Here is a 22,163-nt window from a genome sequence, read left to right as displayed (position 1 = left end):
GCCGGAGTCAAGGAAGAACCACCCGCAGCGGGGACGGGGGCTCGTCGAAGAGGTACCCCACTATCTATCTTAGGGTTAAGGGTGGGGGGCGGGGGGCCTAGAGGGCTGGCCAGGGCGGCGGTGGCGAGTTGTTTTGGGGCGGCGAGGCGGCGCTGGGGCCGACGGTTCGGCCGGTGGTGGCTGGCGGCTCAGGGGGGGTGCACGTTGAAGATGAACTGCAGGCCCTCTGATACGTCTCCAACGTATCTATAATTTTTGATTGCTCCATGCTACTTTATCTACTGTTTTGGGCAATATTGGGCTTTATTATCCACTTTTATATTATTTTCGGGACTAACCTATTAACCGGAGGCCCAGCCCAGATTTGCTGTTTTATTCCTATTTTAGTGTTTCGAGGAAAAGGAATATCAGACGGAGTCAAAACGGAACGAAATCAACTGGAGAAGTTATTTTTTGAAGGAAAGCAACCTGATAGACTTGGAGTGCATGTCAGGGGAGTCCCGGGCTGCCCACGAGGGTGGGGGGCGCGCCCACCCCCCTGGGCGCGCCCCCCTGCCTCGTGAGCACCCCGGAGGTCCACCGATGTACCCCTTGCACCCATATATACCTACGTACCCTAAAACTTCTAGAACAGAAGATAGATCGGGAGATCCGCCGCCGCAAGCCTCTGTAGCCACCAAAAACCTCTCGGGAGCCCTTCCCGGCACCCTGCCGTAGGGGGGATCCATCACCGGTGGCCATCTTCATCATCCCGGCGCTATCCATGACGAGGAGGGAGTAGTTCACCCTCGGGGCTGAGGGTATGTACCAGTAGCTATGTGTTTGATCTCTCTCTCTCGTGTTCTCTCTCGTGTTCCATCTATGGCACGATCTTGATGTATCCCGAGCTTTGCTATTGTAGTTGGATCGTATGATGTTTCTCCCCTCTACTCTCTTGTGATGAATTGAGTTTCCCCTTTGAAGTTATCTTATCGGATTGAGACTTTATGAGAACACTTGATGTATGTCTTGCCGTGATTATCTGTGGTGACAATGGGATATCATGTGCCACTTGATGTATGTTCTGGTGATCAACTTGCGGGTTTTGTGACATTGGGAACCTATGCATAGGGGTTGGCACACATTCTTGACTCTCCGGTAGAAACTTTGGGGCACTCTTTGAAGTACTTTGTGTTGGTTGGATGAATTTGAGATTGTGTGACGCATATCATATAATCATGCCCTTTGGGGCACTCTTTGAAGTACTTTGTGTTGGTTGGATGAATTTGAGATTGTGTGACGCATATCATATAATCATGCCCACGGATACTTGAGGTGATAATGGAGTATCTAGGTGACATTAGGGTTTTGGTTGATTTGTGTCTTAAGGTGTTATTCTAGTATGAACTCTATGATGGATCGAGCGGAAAGAATAGCTTTATGTTATTTTACTACGAACTCTTGAATAGATCGATCAAAAAGGATAACTTTGAGGTGGTTTCGTACCCTACCATAATCTCTACGTTTGTTCTCCGCTATTAGTGGCTTTGGAGTGACTCTTTGTTGCATGTTGAGGGCTTGTTATATGATCTATCTATGTTATTATTGTTGAGAGAACTTGTACTAGTGAAAGTATGAACCCTAGGCCTTGTTTCCTATCATTGCAATACCGTTTACGCTCACTTTTACCACTTGTTACCTTGCTGTTTTTATTATTTCAGATTACACAAACCTATATCTACTATCTATTTTGCACTTGTATCACCATCTCTTTGCCGAACTAGTGCACCTATACAATTTACCAGTGTATTGGGTGTGTTGGGGACACAAGAGACTTTTTGTTATTTGGTTGCAGGGTTGTTTGAGAGAGACCATCTTCATCCTACGCCTCCTATGGATTGATAAACCTTAGGTCATCCACTTGAGGGAAATTTGCTACTGTCCTACAAACCTGTGCACTTGCAGGCCCAACAACGTCTACAAGAAGAAGGTTGTGTAGTAGACATCAAGCTCTTTTCTGACGTTGTTGCCGGGGAGGTGAGTGCTTGAAGGTATATATTTAGATCTTGCAATCGAATATTTTTTCTTGTTTTAGCACTAGTTAGTCTATAAAAGAAAATTACAAAAAAAACATGGAATTGAGTTTGTGTCATACGCTTCACCTTTTTAATATCTTTCGTGAGTATGATGGAAAGGATTATTGTGCTCAAGTGCTAGAAGAAGAAATCTCTAAATTGTCTGGCACTAAATCTTTGAATGATGAGCATGATTGCAATGTTGTTAGTACGAATTCTTTGAATATCCATGATGCTAATGATGATTGCACTAGTTATGATGAAAATGCCTCCTATAAGCATGTCAATTTTTGTGGAGTGCATTGGGCTTGCAAGGACACACCAAATAGGGAAGATAGATATTGCAAGAGGCATAAGCACTTAGAAACTAAATGGTTGCAAGAAAGGCTAGATGCATGTGCTGAAAATTTATTTTTTCTTAGCCATACTTGTGAACTTTGCAATGAACGTGATCATTTTAGTACCCAATGCAAATTGTTTCATGATCGTATTGTGTCCAAAAATTGTGATGACTTGATTTCCCTTGCACATCATAATGAGCTTAGTTTTCTCTTGGGTTATGAAGAAATAAAATGTACAACTAAGATAATTCCAGAATTTGCCCTTGATAGAATTCTTCATTTTGATCTAGAAGAAATTTATATGTATTGTGCGGTGAATTGTATTGAAAATCCTTATATTGCCAATTACATAAGGAAAAGAAAGCAAATGGAAAAAGATGATAATACTAATGAAAGGGAATAGGCTTCCCAATCTCCTCCTATTATTTCTTATGGTGAATCAGGTAACGAGGAGGAGCCTTCTATTCAACCAATCTCATCAATAAGGAGCTCAAAGAGGAAGGTTGAACCCACACATAATGTGAAGAAGAAAAAGAAAAGAAGGAGCAACAAAGGTAGAAAGGTATTCCTCCCAAATGATGTTGCTCCTACTACTCATTGTGATGATGATAATGGCTATACTATTGGTGCTATCAATATTTTTAATGATGAGAGTGATTATGCTTATGATATGAAAGAGCCCAAGCTTGGGGAAGCTATGTTTGATTGGGATTAAATATTTGAGAATATATTTGCTGGAATTAATGTTTGTCCCAAGCTTGGGGATGCTATGTTTAATGAAGATGGTATTTTTAGCATCCCAAGTTTTGATATGCAAAGTTGTTATGATGATAGCATGCCTCCTACCTATGATGATTATATTGATGAAAGTGGATTCGGAAGAGTGTCAACTTTATTTAGTGATTCCACTATCTTGGGAGAGGTTTCAATCGATTATGATGAGAACGAAGTTGCTACTTATGATGATTATTGTGATGAAACTTATGCTATAAAAGTAGTGATGATTATATTTAGAAATCTTGTCATGATTATGATTACCCTTTTTCTGAACATCACTCTTTTAATGTGGAAACAATTTTTAGTGTTCAAGTCTCTTATGATACTTCCACTATTCCGAATGAGAAGAATTTTGCTTATGTGGAGAGTAGTAAATTTTCTATGCTTGTAGATCATGAAAAGAATGCTTTAGGTGCTGGTTATATTGTTTAATTCATTCATGATGCTACTGAAAAATATTATGAGGGAGGAATATATGCTTGTAGGAATTGCAATAATGTCAAGTTTCCTCTCTATGTGCTTAATATCTTGAAGCTATGCTTGTTTTACCTTACTACGCTAGTTGATTATTGTTCCCATAAGTTGTTTGCTCACAAAATCCCTATGCATAGGAAGTGGGTTAGACTTAAATGTGATAGTCATATTCTTCATGATGCTCTCTTTATGTTTCAATTCCTATCTTTTATGTGAGCATCATTGTCATCATCATGCCTAGCTAGAAAGGCATTAAAGAAAAGCGCTTGTTGGGAGACAACCCAATACTTATCCTTACTGTTTTTGTGTGCTCACATGATTATTCTACTGTATTAATCATGTTTTATAGCTTTTGTTTCAATAAAGTGCCAAGTAAGACCTTTAGGATGGCTTACGGTGATAGTTGTGTTGATCCTGCTGAAAATCAGAAACTTTTGCACCAAGTAAATTAGTTTTGTTAATTCACAGAAACGTGATTCGGATCTGATTCTTTTTGCTCTGGATTGGTACACGAATTGCTTAGGACGTCCTAATTTGGTAGGATTTTTGGAGTTCCAGAAGTATACGTTTGATACAGATTACTACAGACTGTTCTGTTTTTGACAGATTCTGTTTTCTATGTGTTGTTTGCTTATTTTGATGAATCTATGAGTAGTATTGGAGGGTATGAACCATAGATAAGTTGGAGTACAGTAGATATTACACCAATATGAATTTATAATGAGTTAATTACAGTACCAATATGGTGGTTTTGTTTTCTTTCACTAACGGCGCTTATAAGATTTCCTGTTGAGTTTTGTGTTGTGGAGTTTTCAAGTTTTGGGTAAAGATTCGGTGGACTATGGAATAAGGAGTGGCAAGATCCTAAGCTTGGGGATTCCCAAGGCACCCCAAGGTAATATTCAAGGACAACCAATAGCCTAAGCTTGGGGATGCCCCGGATGGCATCCCCTCTTTCGTCTTCGTTCATCGGTAACTTTACTTGGAGCTATATTTTTATTCACCACATGATATGTGTTTTGCTTGGAGCGTCATTTCCTTTTGTTATTTTTTGCTTTCTGTTAATTAGATTAATGTTTTGCATCTTTAGTTTCAATAAAGAAGTCAAGGATAGCCTTTGCCATGCTTATTTTGCTAGTATACATGTTGCTGTTTGAAAACAGAAAGTTTACCGCTGTTGAAAAAATTCCCTAGAAAAGTCACAGAGTGGTATAATGTTGAATCTTTTTGCATATTGAGCTCTGATAAATTTATTACAGTGGGATTTTTATTTCATAATTTTTGGAGTTAGGGAAGTATTGATACTCTTGCATTCTTTACAGACTGTGCTGTTTTGACAGATTGCTGTTATGGTTGCATTGTTTGCATATGTTTGCTTGTTTAATGATTCTATTTGGTGATAGGAGTATTAAATATGCAGAGGCATTTAGTATTAAATGTTTAATAATAATGTTAGTGATTTGTTACAGTAGGAAATGATAAGGTTTTGCATTGGTTTATACTAACCTATCTCACGAGTTCTTGTTGAGTTTGTTGTGAATGAAGCTTTTGATAAAAAAGAGAAACCATGATATGAGAGGAATTAAGGAGACACAAAAGCTCAAGCTTGGGGATTCCCAAGGCACCCCAAGATAATATTTCAAGAAGTCTCAAGCATCTAAGCTTGGGGATGCCCCGGTAGGCATCCCACCTTTCTTCTTCAACAACTATCGGTTAGTATCGGTTGAGCCTAAGTTTTTGCTTCTTCACATGAGTTGCTATCCTTGCAATGTAGTTTTCTTTAGATTTTCTTGCTATTTGAATAAAGTATCAAGACCTGAAATTCTTTAATGAGAGAGAGACATACATGAATTGGAATTTGCTAGAATACTCTATGTGCTTCACTTATATCTTTTGAGCGTGATAATTTTTGCTCTAGTACTTCACTTAGATCTTTTAGAGCATGGTGGTGGATTTGTTTTAAAGAAACTATTGATCTCTCGTGCTTCACTTAGATTATTTTGAGAGTCGTTAATAGCATGGTAATTTGCTTAATATTAATATACTTGGTATTCAAGATATATGAAACTTTCTTATGAGTGTGTTGAATACTAAGATAAGTTTGATCCTTGATAATTGTTTTGAGATATGGAGGTGATAATATCAAAGTCGTGCTAGTTGAGTAATTATGAATTCAAAGAATGCTTGTGTTGAAGTTTGCAAGTCCCGTAGCATGCACGTATGGTTAAAGTTGTGTAACAAATTTGAAACATGAAGTGTACCTGGCTTGTGCATCCTTATGAGTGGCGGTCGGGGACGAGCGATGGTCTTTTCCTACCAATCTATCCTCCTAGGAGCATGCGCGTAGTACTTGATTTTTGATGACTTCTAAATTTTTGCAATAAGTATATGAGTTCTTTTGACTAATGTTGAGTCCATGGATTGTACGCACTCTCACCTTTCCACCTTTGCTAGCATCTTCGGTACGTGCATTGCCCTTTCTCACCTTGAGAGTTGGTGCAAACTTCGCCGGTGCATCCAAACCCCATGATATGATTCGCTCTATCACACATAAACCTCCTTATATCTTCCTCAAAACAGCCACCATACCTACCTATCATGGCATTTCCATAGCCATTCCGAGATATATTGCCATGCAACTTCCACCATCATCATCATCATGACATACATTACTTTTGTCATATTGCCATTGCATGATCATGTAGTTGACATCGTATTTGTGGCAAAGCCACCATGCATTATTTTCCATACATGTCACTCTTGATTCATTGCACCATCCCGGTACACCTCTGGAGGCATTCATATAGAGTCATATCTTGTTCTAAGTTTCGAGTTGTAATCCTTATGTTGTAATCAATAGAAGTGTGATGATCATCATTATTAGAGCATTGCCCAAATAAAAAAAAAGAGAAAGGCCAAAAGAAAAAAATAAAGGCCCAAAAAAGGGGCAATGCTACTATCTCCTTTTCCACACTTGTGCTTCAAAGTAGCACCTTGTTCTTCATGTAGTGAGTCTCATATATTGTGCTTCAAAGTAGCACCTTGTTCCTCATGTAGTGAGTCTCATAAAGTTGTCCTTTTCATACTAGTGGGAATTTTTCATTATAGAACTTGGTTTGTATATTCCTACGATGGGCTTCCTCAAATGCCCTAGGTCTTCATGAGCAAGCAAGTTGGATGCACACCCACTAGTTTTGTTTTGTTGAGCATTCATAGCTCTAGTGCATCCGTTGCATGGCAATCCCTACTCCTCATGTTGACATCAATTGATGGGCATCTCCATAGCCCGTTGATTAGCCTCGTCAATGTGAGACTTTCTCCTTTTTGTCTTCTCCACACAATCCCCATCATCATATTCTATTCCACCCATAGTGTTATATCCATGGCTCGCGTTCATGTATTGCGTGAAGGTTGAAAAAGTTTGAGATTATTTGAGTATGAAACAATTGCTTGGCTTGTCATCGGGGGTATAGAAGTTGGGAACATCTTTGTGTGACAAAAATGAAGCATAGCCTAACTATATGATTTTGTAGGGATGAACTTTCTTTGGCCATGTTATTTTGAGAAGACATGATTGCTTTGATTAGTATGCTTGAAGTATTATTATTTTTATGTCAATATGAACTTTTGTCTTGAATCTTTTGGATCTTAATATTCATATCACAAGTAAGAAGAATTACATTGGAATTATGCCAAGTAGCACTCCGCATCAAAAATTCTTTTTTATCATTTACCTACTCGAGGACGAGCAGGAATTAAGCTTGGGGATGCTTGATACGTCTCCAACGTATCTATAATTTTTGATTGCTCCATGCTACTTTATCTACAGTTTTGGGCAATATTGGGCTTTATTATCCACTTTTATATTATTTTTGGGACTAACCTATTAACTGGAGGCCCAGCCCAGATTTGCTGTTTTATGCCTATTTCAGTGTTTCGAGGAAAAGGAATATCAGACGGAGCCAAAACGGAACAAAATCAACTGGAGAAGTTATTTTTGGAAGAAAAGCAACCTCATAGACTTGGAGTGCACGTCAGGGGAGTCCCGGGCTGCCCACGAGGGTGGGGGGCGCGCCCACCCGCCTGGGCGCGCCCCCTGCCTCGTGAGCACCCCGGAGGTCCACCGACGTACCCCTTGCACCCATATATACCTACGTACCCTAAAACTTCTAGAACAGAAGATAGATCGGGAGTTCCGCCGCCGCAAGCCTCTGTAGCCACCAAAAACGTCTCGGGAGCCCTTCCCGGCACCCTGCCGGAGGGGGGATCCATCACCGGTGGCCATCTTCATCATCCCGGCGCTATCCATGACGAGGAGGGAGTAGTTCACCCTCGGGGCTGAGGGTATGTACCAGTAGCTATGTGTTTGATCTCTCTCTCTCTCTCTCTCTCTCTCGTGTTCTCTCTCGTGTTCCATCAATGGCACGATCTTGATGAATCCCGAGCTTTGCTATTGTAGTTGGATTGTATGACGTTTCTCCCCTCTACTCTCTTGTGATGAATTGAGTTTCCCCTTTGAAGTTATCTTATCGGATTGAGTCTTTATGAGAACACTTCATGTATGTCTTGTCGTGATTATCTATGGTGACAATGGGATATCATGTGCCACTTGATGTATGTTTTGGTGATCAACTTGCGGGTTTCGTGACATTGGGAACCTATGCGGGGGGGTTGACACACGTTCTTGACTCTCCGGTAGAAACTTTGGGTCACTCTTTAAAGTACTTTGTGTTGGTTGGATGAATTTGAGATTGTGTGACGCATATCGTATAATCATGCCCACGGATACTTGAGGTGACAATGGAGTATCTAGGTGACATTAGGGTTTTGGTTGATTTGTGTCTTAAGGTGTTATTCTAGTATGAACTCTATGATGGATCGAGTGGAAAGAATAGCTTTATGTTATTTTACTACGAACTCTTGAATAGATCGATCAAAAAGGATAACTTTGAGGTGGTTTCGTACCCTACCATAATCTCTACGTTTGTTCTCCGCTATTAGTGGCTTTGGAGTGACTCTTTGTTGCATGTTGAGGGCTTGTTATATGATCTATCTGTGTTATTATTGTTGAGAGAACTTGCACTAGTGAAAGTATGAACCCTAGGCCTTGTTTCCTATCATTGCAATACCGTTTACACTCACTTTTACCACTTGTTACCTTGCTGTTTTTATTATTTCAAATTACCAAAACTTATATCTACTATCTATTTTGCACTTGTATCACCATCTCTTCGCTGAACTAGTGCACCTATACAATTTACCAGTGTATTGGGTGGGTTGGGGACACAAGAGACTTTTTGTTATTTGGTTGCAGGGTTGTTTGAGAGAGACCATATTCATCCTACGCCTCCTACGGATTGATAAACCTTAGGTCATCTTCTTGAGGGAGATTTGCTACTGTCCTACAAACTTGTGCACTTGCAGGCCCAACAACGTCTACAAGAAGAAGGTCGTGCAGTAGACATCACCCTCCCTAAACTACATGTCAAGTGCCTCTCTGCTACCACTGCGTTCACTTTCGACAGTAGCATTCAGATTCCGCAGTTAATTTCAGTTTCGACAGTTAAGTTCAGAGTCAACAGTTTTTACCTCATCTATTTTAGTCAGGTGGTTTTTGGTGATGTTAATTTTACATCCATTTTACATCATCTATTGGAGATGCTATTAGAATCCCACTTGAGATTGATGATGTATGTCTTGTGCTGCTTCAGCCTTGACGTCTTACGGCTCACCGGAGCTGCTCCAACGACAGAACGATCCTTCACAATAGAGCAATGCCCTGGACGCCGTCTACAGATTCCTCAGATCTTCCTCCACACCTCCGACAGCCACCTCTGCCTCAACTGCTTCAGCGACACGGCTACGGCAAAGAGGTTGTACACTTGTTGCATCACTTATTACTATACACTCACGTCGATCCATTAGGGCTATTTTGCTTCAACGGAAAAACATCGATCCACTGGTTGTTACCATCACTCTAAATTTCTGCATGCTCTCCTTACATAATCTCACCATATTTTTTTCGTATGCATGTCAGATATTGTACACAGTCATGCTGAACATGTAGATAAAAAGAGAAGAGTTTTGTGCGGCAATACAATGTCATGCAGGCATCGCTCCATGGTGGGTTCAATGGCAAACCCTCCCCACCCCTCGCCAGATTGTAATCCAGAGGAAGATATCTGTTCTGAGGCGTATTCAGACGCCGCTGACCACTCCTATTTACCCCCCAAGGTGTTTGCTCTACCTTGGCATGATGATGTTAGTCATATCATGCATATGTTGCCTTGCAGTGCCTACTTTTGACATCATATATGTCATCTTCTTAGTTTAGACATGTTCTGTAATGCCACATGTTTAGTTTCTATATCATATATGGGAATTATGCAGTCTCATGTCTTTTAGCCAGCCATAATATATGTGAAATGTGCAATGCCATCCTTTTTAACCAGGCATCATATATTTGAATGATATCTTGCCCATCCTTTTTTTCATTACATTTCCATTTGTCGACAATGTTTGTACATTAAACTACTCTTCCCGTGAATCAGCCATTTGGGTGTGAGATGGAAAAATCTGGAGTGAAAACAAGGCCTTCAGAGCAGACAGTGCTACCTATCGAAGCAGATCTCTTGTTGGGTCCCGATAGCTCCTCAGAGATGGATTCAGAGATAGATGACCAGTCCTATTCCCCCACTGAGGTGTATGCTCTAACTTGGCACGGTTATACTGCTCATATCATGCATACGGTGTCTTGCATTGCATAGTTTAGACATCATATACACAATATTCAACACCATGTTCTTAGTTCATACATCATATCGAATGCCCTCTATTTAGCATATAAATCACATATGTGAATTAAATGATGCGATCCTGATTACTTAGATAACATGTAGGTGAATTATGTCATGTGATCCTGTTTAGTTATTCATCATATCTTTGAATTATGTTATGGTATGCTATCCAGTTTAGATAGAGATCATATATGTGAAATTATGCTATCCTTTTATTTAAACAATATACATGTCAACTATTTCATGCCCTCTTTTTTCCACACTATCTATTGCATCTGTCTCTCATACAATGTCTGTACATTCAACTATGTTTCCTGTTTATCAGCCATTTGAATTGGAGCGGGTGATGCCAGTATCTAGCGGAATAAAAACACGGTCTTCAAATAAAACAGTGCTACCTCTTGGTGGAGATAGCACCCCGGTTGTACATGCACAAGAACCAGCCCTACCACACATAACCCAAACTCTCGCAGATTGTACCCCTACTGCGATGGAAAGAGAACTAGCTTCACCCAATCTAACCCCAACCCTAGCCGATAGTAACCCAGTTCCTGTTGACACAACACCATCTCCACCACAGAGCTCCCAAACAACAGCAGTTAGTAAGGCAGCTCCAGTGCCCAAAGGGCCAGTACTATCACGGCGAACCCCAACTCCACTAGTTAGTACGCCTATTCCTGTGGAGGAAGCACAACCAGCCAGTCGTAGTTTAGCATCTATCGCATTTGATGTTGTTAAATCCTATGTGCATATCTTCCCATCTTGGAAATATTATACTGAAGATGAAGGAAAATGCCAGTTGCAGGTGTTTGTCCAGGAGTTATGTGTAAGTAATGTTATTCATGGCAATTACTTTGCTTCGTCCCATACATCCTACCTCCATGATGGTTATAATACAGCAAATTTTCCCATTTTTCTCTATAGAGAAGGACCGATTTGGAAACTCGGGATGAGGTAACCTATGCTAATACCTTTGCTATCTTCAAGAATGCTTGGTGGCAGTATCGGAATTACCTGAAGAAAATGTACTTCACCGGCAAAGAAACTCATCAAATTCCCTTACGTTCTCCTGAGACACATTTACTGGACGATGACTGGGAACGCCTTGTTCTGTACTGGTCCCGAACCAAGAATGTGGTAAGGTCTATGAGCTCATTTTCTATTTTTAAGTATTTTATTCTTGTGTCTTACTGTACTCTGTTCATGTAGAACAAGTGCCTAAATCTGAAGAACAACTGTTCTAATTTAAGATTCCATTGCTATCATAGTTGAAAAAAGCGCTAGGCGTTAATTGTGTGTTTTGACACCGCCTTGCGCTTTACTGACCAAAGCGCATGCTTATGCGCAGTTATGCACAGATTATGCATAGTTATGCGCAATGTGTTTTGCCAACGCCTAGAGCCTAGGCGCGCTTAAGCGCTCGCTTAGGCGCGCCTTTTTTAACTATGATTGCTTTGCTCTTGTATCACTGTATTTACTGATACAAACTTATTTTTAAATTGAAGGATCCAATCGAAACTCCAATGGCACAGCAGGTATGTTCACGCATGTTTCTTTAACAGGTTTGCTCTTATCAATAGCTCTGTTGATTTCAATTTCAATTGTGTATACAATTGAATTTCATATCATGCACATTACTAGCATCACAACAGAGCCAATAGTGTTGTTGTACATGTAGACCCGTAGTACCCATCTGAAATCTTGTTGTGCCGTGTAGTTTCCCACGCTTTGTATTCTTTCACTGCTACTTTGTCTTCAACTGATATGATTTGAACCGTGTCTCTATTTTGATTTGGCAAGACAATGCAGTGACCATAGGACATAGATATATGTTTGTTTGATGCTTTTATTATGTACTAGTACTTGGCAATAGAAGACTTGGTAGTTTAATCCTGTCCACCTTACTAATGAACTGGTTCACCGAAATGAGTTTCATATACTAGTACATGCTAAACTTGTTATGTGTCTGCTTGTTTCTTCTTTTAGAATGCTGACAGAATATTGGGGAAGAGTGCCTTATTAAGCAATGGTAAAGGAAGTAATGCAGATAAGGTTCAAGATAGTGACACATCCTTGTTGGTCTCCAACAAAGCTGATAAAACAGCTAAGGAAGACTATCTTGAAGACAGCAAGACAACCCCAAACTCCTGTCTTGGTTTAGTGTTCGAGTTACTGGCCACTACCGCATGCACAAGCTATTCAAGATCACTGTCTGAATCAGTTCGGTTTCTTGAGTCTCAACTACAAGCTGAAAGACATCGATCAGCTGTGTTGCGACAAGAAGCGGAAGGACTGCGGAAGTCCCTGGAGCATTTAGATGCATACTTTCTGGTGCAACAGCAAGCGTTGGAGGATTTTAGCACCAAACAGGACAAAGCTAATCAGCTTGCTAAGCTTATTGCCAGCATGGTGGATACCCAGGATAACATTTCTTGAGCTCTTCTGAAGTTGTTTCAGTTATGCTCTTGTTTTGCTGTCGCGTTTATTTGCACGGGTGGCCAATTTTGACGGCCAAGTGTATGTAATATGCTGGTTTGTTCCCTATATTTGCACTAGTGGAGAACTTTGATGCCCACTGGATGTAATATGTGTAATAGCGATAATAGACTAGCCTTAATTGCTTGCTTATTTATTTCCTTATTGTCTTATTTAGTTGTTTGCTTGTTGTCACTGCAGTTCTTTTTCTATGTTTTTCTAGTGGCCACAATAGCCTATTTTTGGTAACTAGGCCAAAATAATCATGGCAACACACAGACTGTTGTAACCATGGGCCTCCTGCAGGACGTATGATCCATGGGCCTTCGTTCGGCCGTAGGACCATTGGCCTTCTATATGGGCCGTAGGATCCATCGGCCTTCTATACGGGCCTTAGGGATCAATGGGCCTTCTACGGGCCATAGGGTCCATGGGCTTTCTATGCGCCGTACTATCCATGGGCCTCATACAGGCCATAGGATCCATGGGCCTTCTACGGGGCGTATAATCATTTTGCCAATCATGGGCCGTACTATTCGTGGACCATAACAGGCCGTTAATAGGTCGTATTTGATAACTCTATGAAAACAGCCCAACGGGTTTTTTTGACATGAAATGGCCCAACGTATTAACGGTTCGCAAACGGGCCGACTGTAACGACGGGCTGAATTTGGCCCACAAGCAGAAAATGACAGTAATGGGCCGTATCTAACCTAATGCTGCAAATGAGCCCAAGAATCAATGGGCCCTGAGAAGGCCGAAAGATAACTTGGGCTAAAAACGGCCCAATGGAATAACGGGCCGTTAATGGGTATAAAGTGATACACTGTTCATTACGGGCCAGTTTCACCACGGGCCGTTAATGGGCCAAGAGTTACAAAGGTCCTCATATGGGCTGAAAGAAGTCATGGGCCACACATGGGCCGGAAGTTAAAACGGGCTGAATCATATTGGACGGCCCAGATGACGCTACTGGGCCTAATTCGGATAGGGCGTAACGGGCCCTGGGTTAGCGGGCTGTAAATGGGCTATATGCAAACAGGTCATTAACAGGCTTTCCGTGGGCCGGCACGCCACCTTTTGACCAAGTCAAATGGGCCGGTCTTTTCACAGGAATGGGCCTCTGTTGGGCCGTGCCACGTGTCGCCGTATCATAGGCGCCTTCGGTCCAATGAGCGGATGACATCTGTCCCAACGGTGAGCCGACACGTGTTTCCTCCAGCCAATGATGATTTTACACGTGGAAAATCCCCATTGGTCGGGGCTGTTAACGGGTTATCGGATCCAAAACCCTACCCGATAGCTTAACGGCGTTCCGTTATGGTGGATGCCATGTGTCGGTCACCCTTGATGAAAGCAGTTCTGTGACGCGCGATTTATTGTCATGGAAGTGGACACTTCCGTGATGACAATTTTGGTAATGTCATGGAACACTTCTACGACAGCACATGTATGACTATCTTGATTCTGTCATAAATTTATCATGGATGTACATGCATGACAAAAAACGCGACCTACTGTGACAAACATGTATCATCACGGAAGTGTTTTTTTTGTAGTGAGTCATACGTGCTTATGGAAAATAACTTGCATGACATCTTTTGTCCTACCCTCCCGTGCCAGCGGGGTCCTAATAGAAACTAAGGGATATTAAGGCCACCTTTTAATAGAGTACCAGACCAAAGCATTAACACATAGTGAATACATGAACTCCTCAAACTACGGTGATCACCGAGAAGTATCCTGATTATTGTCACTTCGAGGTTGTCGGATCATAACACATAATAGGTGACTATAGACTTGCAAGATAGGATCAAGACCTCACATATATTCATGAAAACATAATAGGTTCTGATCTGAAATCATGGCACTCGGGCCCTAGTGACAAGCATTAAGCATAGCAAAGTCATAGCAACATCAATCTCAGAACATAGTGGATACTAGGGATCAAACCCTAACAAAACTAACTTGATTACATGGTAAATCTCATCCAACCCATCACCGTCCAGCAAGCCTATGATGGAATTACTCACGCACGGCGGTGAGCATCATGAAATTGGTGATGGAGGATGGTTGATGATGATGATGGCGATGAACCCCCCTCTTCGGAGCCCCGAACAGACTCCAGATCAGCCCTCCCGAGAGAGATTAGGGCTTGGCAGCGGCTTCATATCATAAAACGCGATGAAACTTTCTCTCTGATTTTTTTTCTCCGCGAAAGCCAATATATGGAGTTGGAGTTAAGGTCAGTGGACGTCCAGGGGGCCCATGAGGCAGGGGGCGCCCCCAACCCTCATGGATAGGGTGTGGGCCCCCTGACGCTATTTCTTTCGCCAGTATTTTTTATTAATTCTGAAAAGTTGCTTCGTGGATTTTCAGATCATTCTGAGAACTTTTATTTCTGCACAAAAATAACACCATGGCAGTTCTGCTGAAAACAGCGTCAGTCCGGGTTAGTTCCATTCAAATCATGCAAGTTAGAGTCCAAAACGAGGGCAAAAGTGTTTGGAAAAGTAGATACGACAGAGATGTATCACTGATCAACTACTTCTAGAATCTCACCCCCGAGCTTTCTCGCATGCAACCAGTGAAGATGTATATGTCCGAGATTTCTTGGGGATCACGTCACATGGAGCGGTCTTTCACCTACTACTCTCCCCCCAAGCGCTCGACGAGATAAGGCATATTCAGACGATCGCGTCTTCCTTCTAACCCATGGCCTCCTCTTCGAACGTTTGGAGTTATGTTTGGGACAAATCCATTTACAAATCAACAGACTATTACCGCTTCTTTTTCTGGGAGGTTCAATCTCACCAAGTGTTTGTGTGGTTATGGAAATCCAAGTGTACTATGAATTTGAAGGTCTTTGCTTGGCTATTACTCAATGACAGGCTGAACACCCGAAATATGCTCAAAAGACGTCACTACAACATTGGTGACAATCACAACTGCCTCCTGTGTGGACTCAACATTGAAGAAACGGTCGAGCACATGATCCTCACCTGCACATTCAGTAGGCAATGCTGGCGAGCCCTGGACATCAACTGGGGACCTTTCGTTGGTCGGGTACAAGCTATCGAAGACCAAAAAACAAACCACCCCACGCCAATGCTATTCGAAAAATTTACTCTAGCGGCATGGAGCATTTGGAAGGAAAGAAATAATACGCATTTCAGATTGATTGACCCTTCCTTCCAGTCTTGGCTTGATAGATTCAAAAAGGACTTTGAACTTCTACAACATAGGGTCAAAGAGGCACATAGGCCTCTTGTGCTGAACTTTGTAAACTCTCTGCACTAGACCTCACTTTTTTCTCCTTTGGTTGGGTCCCAAAGTGGTCCAACCTTCCCCTTCCAATGATGTAAATACTCACCTTGTACAGGGCTCGTTGATTTTTAATATATTTACACAGTAGGAGCCTTTCCTACTGTTTCTGGTCAAAAAGAATTCGGTTAGGTAGTTCCCCTTTTTATAACCTAAGTACTAGCACTAGTACTAAAACCTGCATAGTGGGAACACGTTCAGGTTTGGTACGTACTAGTAGGTGTGAGCAGGCTTGCACTTAATTGTAGCACTAGTACTTTCGAATGTGATGGGAACAAGGTAAAGATTAATTGATGGTTTTGGTTTCGAGGCCCGAAACGACTCCCATGAGTTTAGTGGAACATAAATTTCAAGTACTCCCTCCATCTCAGTTTACAAGGCTTGCACGTGTATCTAGGTTGTCAATGTAACTTATATAAAATAAATTGTTTAACATAAAAATATATCATTAAAAATAGAATATTTGAAGTTTGTAATGATATATTTTTCATAATCTATGCCTCTTATTAAGTTGGTCAAATTAACGACCTAGGTACGCGTGCAAGACTTGTAAACTGAGATAGAGGGAGTACTACACTGCTCAAATGTGGTCGCACAAGTCAGTGATGTAACTGGTCATACATGTCAGACCAAGCCGATGCGTGTCCCTTCGGTGAGATGGGGGTCCGACCGACCGTCTGTTGGTGCGACTGACCGTAAAGTATTACGCGATGGAGACTTATGGTTGTGGCTTCGGTTGATTGTCACGACCAAGCATTCTAAAACTAGTGATAAATCAATTACCATCTTTTTCCAAACGACCAAGTATTTTCACACGAATACAATACACATAGATAAACTGATTGTCAAGGTTGGAAACCGACATGGCGTTGCAAGTTCACTGCATCGCTGGCGGGGAAGGAGGGTAGCTCACCTCGCCTATGATGCATGCCCAGCGGCGCCGCCGCAACTGGTCCCGGGATTTGGCTTCTCCTACCGCCCATTTGAACAGTTGCACCGTCTGCTCATGCCATTGCGCAGGCATGCACTTTCTTTCCTCCGCATTCGACTCCGTGAATATGATCTCTGCCACTAGCCCTAGCTCGAAATCAACGTGACACTGCCATATGCTGACATCCCTCAGCATCTCTCCCCTGAGATCGAGTTGCGCCTCCGCCTTGTGCTGCGCCAGGCGCAACTCCTTGGAACTTCTGTCCAATTGATGCGACACTTCCTCGATCCGATTTGCCCTTGCTGCGCACCACCTGAAACGCAGCCCTGGCATGTCCTCCGGCGCCACTGATCTGTGATTCCAGAGCAATGGGTCCCCTCTAAAACACATGTGGGTTTCGCTCAAAGGCGACAGTGCCGCGGGCCGCAGCGAGAGGGCAGCCCGTGGGATCCTGGGATCTAAGGGATTATCCATGGTGGGATCCTCCATGGCGGGATCCGGTGGGCGAGGCGGGGAGGCGGGCCTAGGCGCTAGGAGAGTCCTACGAGGCTAAGATAAAGATAGTACTACTCCACTCCGTCCATATTTAAATACAAAGGCCACCAATAGTAGCCCTAGCAAAAATTGATCACGTTGCCTGCGTCCTCGTTTATTGGCCCCTTTTTTTTGTGCCACTTTTTATGACATGCATAAATATTATGTTACTTACAATTATGGTCAAAAATTGGCACAAAATACGAAGGAGACCAATGGAAGTACTAGCAACCCATGATTTAACTACTCGCATGTGCGCAGTGGAGTAGTAATGTCTTTCCTCCGCCCTCACGTCCACTCAATTTGCATGCGCTGTATTAATTGACCATCAATGAAGTGTAGGACTTTACACACGTCAAATTATCACATGGGGTGGATCTCCGTACAAAAATGCGTCCACCCATGTACCCGCGTGTGTGTGTGCGAGGGAATGAGTGCATGCATGGCGTGCATGCACATCTTCGCTTCATGCATGTACCGCCAGTGTGGCTCGGAGAGGACGAGTACATTCTTCTGGAACCAGTATCGCGTCACTGTGATCAATCCACACAAGGAGGTCGCGACAACGCCTCCACATGTGCCACATGGCTTCATAAACTGTAAGAGAGACACTGTGGAGCGTGCCATTGGAATTCTAATTTACGTGTTTTGCACATACTCGAAGTACTAGTAAGGTACACGTGCATTGCACGCATCAGATTTGGCAACCAAATTATGACTAAATACCACACTATAGCATATAAGCTTTGAGTCATATATGCCTGATGTAGACCTTCGTTTAATTCTTATAGTTCATCTCATTCAAAATCAATTAGTTTTTATAGAAAAGCTAGGGCCTCTTTGATTCGTAGGATTTCCAAAATGCGGGAATAGGAAAAACATGGGATTAGAGTGGAATGCCATCTTGAATCCTACAAGATTGTACGAGTGTTTGATTGTGCATAGAAAAAATGCGGGATTATTTCAAAGAGGTTTGAGTGGATGGGATGTTTCCTATGAAATCGAGTGCAAATGAATCCTATGGAAAAATTCCTATGGTTTACAATCCTACGAATCAAACAACCAAGATAGGAAAAATTCCTAAGGATTAGAATCCTCCAAAATTCCTTTGAGAATCCTTTGAATCAAAGAAGCCCTTAAACTATTTTATGATTCATGGAATTGTGCATTGTAAAGCATAAAGTAAAAACAAATAATGGCAATTCAACTAGAAAAAAAGTTTGGGCAGTTATGGTACGGAAGATTCTAGAACAAAGGAGAAACACTTGTGTTTTGAGGTTTGTGCATTATGCTTAAGTTCAACCATGGAGTCTGCTAGATTGTACATGTGGCAAAATCTGGTGGGGGTCTAGAAGATGGTGCGAGGGGCCAAGTGGAGGGAGACTATGAAGGAGTGCACAAGTGCGAGATTGATATTTAAAGAGAGGGGGCGAGAACATGCACTGTTGCGCGTAGTGGCGGAGCCATGAAAAATAAATGAGCTATTGTCTAATGATCACATTCATATTAGCCTCGATATATAGTAATGTTAGGAGGGGCAGGGCCCTTGCTACCCCCTATCTTCGCCATCGTGCACGTGTCTGAGAGATGAAGCAGAAGGCATGGATGATGAGAGGGGGGCATTGGATATATAATTAATATGGGTGTATTAGCTATGTAATCCTATATAGAGAGGTATAGATTGATCGATGTGGACGTGGGAAAGAGGGTGAGACCTCACTAGATATATAGATTGATCGGTTTGTGTGGAAAACTATGAAAGACCTAGCTATATATATACACACACACACATAGAGGAACATCGATCGTTGTGCATGCACATGAGAGATAAAGAATACCGATATGATGGAGAGGGGGAGGTGTGTGTGTGCCCACATGGGAGACCGACCTGAAGAAAAAGATTGCATGTGTGCGATGGATAATGCCGACCGGTAGTGTGTGTGCATGCATGCACGAGAGAAAGTTAGTGGTACAATTATAAAGAGAAGACGACTGTGTGGGTGTAAAAGACTAGGTGAGGTCATAATCAATGTAAAGTTGAATTCAAATATTTGAATAAGAGATCATGATGTTTGAAACCCATGCATGCATGAATATAACTAAGATATGCGCGGTGTGGTTTGGAAACGAGCATGTTGTACTGTATACACATTGAACAAGGTCAGACTGATTTGAATTTGAGATACCGATGGCAGACATCGTTTGGCCACATTGCATCTGTGCATGGACACACTATTCTAATTGGAGATGATGGGTGGCTTTCGCATCACATATCTATATCTATACCCCTATATATATTATATTTTTTATTTTTATATAGTGTGTGGATAACTTTAACTTTGAAAGATGGTCGTTGGATGAGGCCAATCCGATGGTGCAGAGATGGCAAATTTGAGCACTACTGGCCGTTGGATATCATCTAGATTCCATCAAATTTTGCCACATGTACAATCTAGAAGAATCCATGGTTGAACTTAAGCATAATGCACAAACCTCAAAACACAAGCACTTCTTCTTTGTTCTAGAATCTTCCGTATCAGAATTGCCCAAATGTTTTTCTACATGATTTGCCATTATTTGTTTTTACTTTATGCCTTACAACGCACAACTCCATGAATCTTAAAATAGATTAGCTTTTTTATAAAAATTAGATGATTTTGAATGAAATGAATTATAAGAATTAAACGAACATCTACATCATGCATATATGACTCAAAGTTTACATGCTATAATGTGGTATTTATTCATAATTTGGTTGCCAAATCTCATGCGTGCAATGCACGTGTACCTTACTATTCTAAATGGTGTTTGTGTGTGTGTTGTGCGTGTTAAACACATTGTACGTAGTATATCATACATGGTTTAGCTAGATTCCGAACATCTAGCTAGAGCATACATGTACTATGATTTGAATTCAACATAAAATGGATACATATATTTGAATTTGAGATCGTATGTACATGTAGTTCGTATTTATATAGGACTTTACTTCTCCTATATTCATGTCATGTGTTGTGAAGATAATATTTAGATGGTTGTATAACTAACCCGAGTACAATCCCATTCAAACAGGGAAAATGTACTCAAATTTAGTCCATATGCTAGACAACACACATTTTTTTTATTGTTCAGGGAAATGCAAATTGTTTTGGTACTGTACACATTATGTTTGTTGTCCTGATGTTTTTAGTTTTTTTGTTGTATTTGAATGCATTTCTAGTAATATAGTAAAACGGGACATGGCTCTCTGTAGTGATGAGGTGCGAATTGTCTTTTTCTTGGGGTACACTTTAAGCTTGTTCTCCCGAAATTTCAAGCCGCGCCTTGTTATGCCGAAATTTCAAGCTAGCGTCTCTGTCTATCGTGCTGCGAAACTCCCACCTCTTCAACCCGCGCCTTGTTACCCCGAAATATTTAAGATATATATATTTGTCTCATTGTGCTCCGACAACTCCCTCCATCTCAACCCGCGCCTTGCTATTCCAAAATTACAACGCGTGCGAAACTCCCACCTCCTGTGAAATCCCGACACGTGAAATGCTCGTGATACCCCTAAACCGAAAGAACCGCCTAGTTCAAATCGGTGGGGGTACTTTCGTAACTTACCCCACATTTCGGACAAGCGCGTCCCTAAGCCATGGTTCCCCATTCCCATCCCATCCACCCACCCATTCATACACCGAGGCCGCGAAAACCCACGAAGCCCCACACCCTCCTCCGTCCGCCACCCAACCGGAGCCTCTTCCCCGATGACGTCGTCCATAGCAACACCTTGACGTCCCTCATCCACCATACCGGATGAGGATCCGTCGTTAATCTCGTCGCCCCGCCGGTTCAGCCACCCCGTCCTCCACCTCCAAGGAGCTGCCACGATGCTCCCCTCGTCTTTCGTGCCATCTCCATTCCCACACCCCCGTCTTCACCTGCACCACCAAAAGAGCATCATCATCACCATTTCCTCGAATGAAGTTGCGGCCTAATCGGCGCCACCAAAGAGGTTGTACACTAATTGCCGCATTTTCTTCTTGATTTGATCTCACGTTGCCGTCCGCGCTTGGTCCAGAGCCGACATGGCGTGGTTCCATCCACGACGGCATCGCCAACCACTTCCTCCATGGTGTCGCTCCTTCGGCGGCGACGTCCACATCAGTAGGAGCTGCTGCTGCTTTAGCTCTCGCTCGCGCTGCTGCTCTGCTCTTGCTCTCAGTCCCCTGCCTGGTCTGCTCTTGCTCGCGCTGCTGCTCTCGCTCTTGCTCTTGCTTGCGATGGTGCTCCAATTTAGCTACACTTCAGTCGACTGAATCGACTTTTGGGTCAGTCAATTTTCAGGGGGAGGGCTCACCGGAGTTAAGGAAGAACCAGCCGTAGCGGGGAGGGGGCTCGCCGGAGAGGTACCCCACTATCTATCTTAGGGTTCAGGGTGGGGGCGATGGTGGGGCGGTGGCGTGGGGATCGC

Source organism: Triticum dicoccoides, chromosome 2B, assembly GCF_002162155.2.
Source record: "Triticum dicoccoides isolate Atlit2015 ecotype Zavitan chromosome 2B, WEW_v2.0, whole genome shotgun sequence".
Classification (NCBI taxonomy): domain Eukaryota; kingdom Viridiplantae; phylum Streptophyta; class Magnoliopsida; order Poales; family Poaceae; genus Triticum; species Triticum dicoccoides.
Note: the sequence above shows the minus strand (reverse complement) of the source record.